We start from the raw sequence: 5,633 nt of genomic DNA, 5'->3' as shown, positions 1-5,633 counted from the left end.
GATGGATTCAACAAGACTATAAAAGGGTTCAGATGTCTGCTAAGGGAGCCTAGAAGGGTAGCTAATAAATCGTCTCCCTATAAAATGAAGGACGTCTGGATATATATATATATATATATATATATATATATATATATATATATATATATATATATATATATATATATATATATATATATATATATATATATATACAAAAATATATATATATATATATATATATATATATATATATATATATATATATATATATATATATATATATATATATATGATCACGTTCAGCTCTCCTTGTCCTTTAAGTAGGGGAGAGGAGGAGTAGTCATACCCTGGTGAGAGGAAGTTGCATGTGTGCATATCTATCTTTATATGTAGCCATCATTTTTGACTGGTCGTGTACACTAGCATATATATATATATATATATATATATATATATATATATATATATATATATATATATATATATATATATATACATATATAGTAAGGAAAGTGTTTGGTTGTGAATAAACTTCAGCAGTAATGAAAGCCCTTCAAAGATAGGGAACAGATGAATCTTATGTTAAATCACTTAAAAATATCCATGCAGGAAGTACAGCAATCCTAAAACTATATACAGATAGTGAGAAAATTCCTATTGAGAAAGTTAAAACAAGTTGACCCCGTTACTCCTAAATTATTCACAGCATGAGCTGCCTAGAACCTCTGTTTGCTAACGTACAATATAAGTGACAACTTAGGGAGAAAATATATCTCTTTATAGAAAAAAAGTTAAAGTGCAATTTGGGTCTACACCTCCATAAGCATCTAAGTCCAATAAAGTTTTAGTTTCACTTGCCTAAAAAGTTAAACTAGACAGTTTAGCCTCATGAAAATAGGAATGGGGAATATTGAGTTTCTCGCCTTTGAACATATCAGCCAAGTGTGTTGCTCCCCCCCCCCCCAACCCCTTTTTGTGAGTGAGTCATCTGATTTGAGGAAAGGAGGATTTCTCAAGTCTACAACAAAGAAGCTAAGAGTACAGATATGAAGATCGAAGGGTAGGCCACCATTTATGATCCTGGGTTGTTCCAGAAAGGTTTTCTTTATGGTCAAATTGTATTTCGTTTCAGTTGAAGCATAACTCTGAGCAACTGCTCTTTGCCGAGTATAATTATTCCAAGTCAAGTCTGATCTATTACTTCCCCAAAAATGAAAATAGGAATGAGGAATATTGAATTACTTGCCTTTGAACATATCAGCCCTTTTTTGTGAGTGAGAGCAAAGGAGGATTTCTTAAGTCTACAACAAAGAAGCAAAGAGTACAGATATGAAGATCGAAGGGTGGGCCACCATTTATGTTCCTGGGTTGTTCCAGAAAGGTTTTCTCTATGGTCAGATTGTATTTCGTTTCAGTTGAAGCATAACTCTGAGCAACTGCTCTTTGCCGAGTATAATTATTCCATGTCAAGTCTGATCTATTACTTCTCCAAAGATGATAAGCCTGTTAAATTCTACAATTATTATTGAACCAGGGTTTGTCTGATTTGGTATTTCAAGACTCAAGAAGTCATGGACTTATTAACCATGTTGACCAGAATTTCATTCAAGAAAAACAATACACAGTATATAATGAAACCATGTTAGCTAAAAGTAAATTACAGTATTCCAAGTTCCTATAATGGCGCCAGTGTTTACATGCACAATGTCACAAACGGTCTAGTCTATACTACCGTATATCCAAAAACATTACCAATAAACTATCCGGATTAGGTTAGGCAATATAGTTCGCATGAAGTTGAATTAAACTCATATGTTGTAAGTAAATACCAAATATAATCTATCCTCAATTTCCAAACTGGCCGAAAGCAGGAATTGTTATGTAATGGTCATTCATACCTGAAATTTCATTATCAAAACAAAGTTACCCAAGAGAGTGGAGCATGCATTAACGCTACAACCTAACACTGAAAATGAAATAAATAGTTAATTCTGAAGTTAAATAACTATACTTAACTTACAAGTTCAGATAGAATTCTAAAAAAATCGTCCACAGTCTTAGGAGTGTTTCACAACAGCTTTTCTCGCACAAAGTAAGTTGTAAGTGTGGAAAAGATGGTTGCCGGGCGAAAAAAATAGGTTTTCAGTGGGTGACGTGTCTTTAATTAGCAGACGAATTCAGTATTCGAGGTGCTGTGGTGGTTCAAAAAAAGCTTGAACCCATGGACTTCCCTTATATACACTGGAATCCAGCTCGTAATACATAGGTTTCACTGGCCATTGACCAAGAAATACAATATTTCTTTAGTTGTATATAATTCTCAGTGGGTGACGTGCAACTAATTAGCAGACGAATTCAGTATTCGAGGCGCTGTGCTGGTTCAAAAAAGCTTGAACCCATGCACTTCAGATATATATACACTGAATTCAGGTGTTAATACATAGGTTTCACTGGTCATTGACCAAGAAATACAATATTTCTTTAGTTGTATATAATTCTGTGGGTGACGCGTCATTAAGTAGCAGACGAATTCAGTATTCGAGGTTAAAAAAAGCCTGAACCCATGGATTTCCCATATATACACTAGAATCCAGGTCTTAATACATACAGTATGTTTCACTGGTCATTGACCAAGAAATACAATATTTCTTTAGTTGTATATAATTTCGCATTGGATTCTCTGTTCTGGTCTTTAAAGTCCTTTGCTACCACATAGTAATTGGTGTTGTCAGAAGGCAAATGTTAGTTGTAGTGAATTCTCTGCTCTTTATAAACATTGGCTCGAGACATCAGCCATCATAATTTCAAGCAAGATTAATGATTTGGATCTAAATTATATAATTCCAATTTTTAGTTAATTATATTTTAGTAATAAGCAGTATTCAAATATATCATATTGCTCCATTAATGCATGGCGTATCTTATAAGTCTGTAATTGTAATTTCTGGGGAGTCTGCTGCAGATTTTTTTTTTATTAACATTTTTCTAAAAGAATAGTTAATTTTGTTTGGCATTCATTGTTTTCGGAACTTGACCAGGTGTCTGTTATGAATTATCGACGAATACCAAGGTAGGATACCTGTATCATTCAGAAATGTTCTACAATCAATGTAGGTGGAACCGACACTTAATGTAGGCTAGTCTCAACAGCTTTTACTATAAGTATACTTACTTCAAGAGTGATTTCTTTGAATTCACCAAGCAAAATCTAGTATTTATCATTTTGTTTCCATTAATTTGCAGTTATTGAAACTGATCTGTAAACTTCTAGCGTTATTTGGGATTTTTTTTTTTTTTTTTTTTTTACTACGGCAATGATTATACTATTTTTAACGCAGATGATTAAATAGTTTATCCAAACCACTGATCTGTAATTTTGGATAGGAAAAGGTGACTAAGGTACTATAATGTAACTCACGAATTTAATAAAAGATGCAAGATATGATTCGCCGATTAAAATATCCAGTTAAGGACAAAATATATTTTTCTACGTTCTATAGACTAAACCAATATGTTACAATGAAAACAATCTCTCATCTCTATAATACAATAGCCCTTGTTTGTTGAACATTAAATTAAAATTACATGTATATATGTATATATATATATATATATATATATATATATATATATATATATATATATATATATATATATTTATATATATTATATATATATATATATATATATATATATATATATATATATATATATATTTATTTATTTATTTATTTCAATTTTTACCATAGCCAAACTAAAACACACTAATAAAGGTCCGTTGTTAAATGCGCACTCTGCAGTCGGAGCCCTACTCATCAATTAACCCCACAAATACTTTCTTCGACTACAGTACAATACCAATATAATGGAAAAACTGATAACTAAATATTTAGAATGATGCACTTATTCAACCCTTTCCACCCCTCCCCCCTTCGTAACTACAACAGGCTGGCTTGACAATTTATCGGAGATAGTGGTTTCCAAGTCTACCTCTCAGGGTAATCTTTCATCGGGTTATGTCTACTCCCCTAACACCCACCAGTCAGTATGAAAGGTAATTAATGTATAATGATACAACCTGCAATCCCTTTCTATAAGCTAGGTACTGTACCTACATTTACAAGGTTCCATATCATTGTACAACGTACAGCCAGGCGTAAGAATAGGTAAAATTGAGTAATTTATTTTTGCCTTTAATACTTTATCGACAAAGTTGGATCTAACATTCTCCCACAACACCGGAATCATCCCATTCAGGTGTCAACTATATATGGATCAGGCTCAAGAGCATGCAATTCAAGAAGTTTCACCTTCGAGGATCTAAGCATATCGATAAAAAAAAAACTGGCTACCCTACACGATCAAATTCTTAGCAGTACGATAGGTTAAAAGGTCTGTCAATTTGAGAGAAGTAATTTTCCTGTATTTTCTAGCAGAGCAATACATTTTTTTTCTATTTTCTCGTTACTAATACAGGAATCACTTGCTACCGTCAGTGCTCAACTGGCATCGTTTGGAAGCAGGCATAAACACTTACTAATTCGAGACCAAGAAAAACCAAGTTCAGAGAACAATGTTCTTTTCAAAACAGCAATTTCCAAATTTTATGAGGTTTCTGACATCCTAAAATTAAGGCTATTTTTCCTCCTTGCCCAACAAGGGACTCTCGTCTGGTAGATAATGCTAGTGTCTCACAGCCCACCATGAGCAGTTTTCCACCAAAATGTATTATAATCACTTGCTAAGCTATTACCCTAGTTTGAAAAGCAGGATTCTATAAGCCCAGGGGCTCCAACAGGTTAAACAGTCCAGAGAGAAAAATAATGTTTTAAGAATTGAATTGAATTGAATATAGGATTTAGGCATTAAGCCAAGCACTGGGGCATCAAAGGCCATTCATAATGTTTTAAGAACAGTAACAATAACTATGGAAATATTAGACAATACATCACTATATAGGCTGTACTAGACCAAATTCTTGAAATCTGCCAACATCAACAAATAAATTCACTCATTAAAAAACATATCTGTAATTACATAAAAAATCATGCTATATATTACTAAGCAAGATCGGTGTTAGTGTATGGAAGAGTTGTAGTAAGGCATGAACCAATATCCAATACTGTAGATTTTAGACAAAAATCCCTCAGGATATTGGGAATTAAATGGCAGGGGAGGTTTAGAAATGAAACCAAGAGATTACGCGGGTATATGCAAATGAGTTGTGAAGAATAGATAGTGATAGTTTGGGAATATTCTTCGCCTTCACCTAGTGGTTAACAAGGCACTACAAGAGTTGGGAAGACCCAGGCCTACATGGCTGAGGACTATGAAGCCTGAAGTGGATGATGATTAAGTATCGATTCAAAAGCTCGATAGAGGACTGGCAAAATCTAAGAGGGCCTTTGCATAAGAGATCATAACAGTTCCTTACTCTACCAAAAGAGTTGCAATAACTTTTGGGATATTATGGTTTTTCCTTAAAAAATTCCTAGGAGCAAATGTGAGAATGAAATAAAATTTAAGATTTCTTGTTTATTAAAGATACACCATTAAGCAATATTTCGTAAGTTTTGTTAATTTCAAGTAGTCACACATCTGATATTTAATACAGGAAAGTCAAACACTCCCAATTGGACAATAAAACAATA

This window comes from Palaemon carinicauda, chromosome 44 (assembly GCF_036898095.1).
Source record: "Palaemon carinicauda isolate YSFRI2023 chromosome 44, ASM3689809v2, whole genome shotgun sequence".
In the NCBI taxonomy this organism is placed as follows: domain Eukaryota; kingdom Metazoa; phylum Arthropoda; class Malacostraca; order Decapoda; family Palaemonidae; genus Palaemon; species Palaemon carinicauda.
This window is presented reverse-complemented; position numbering follows the sequence as displayed.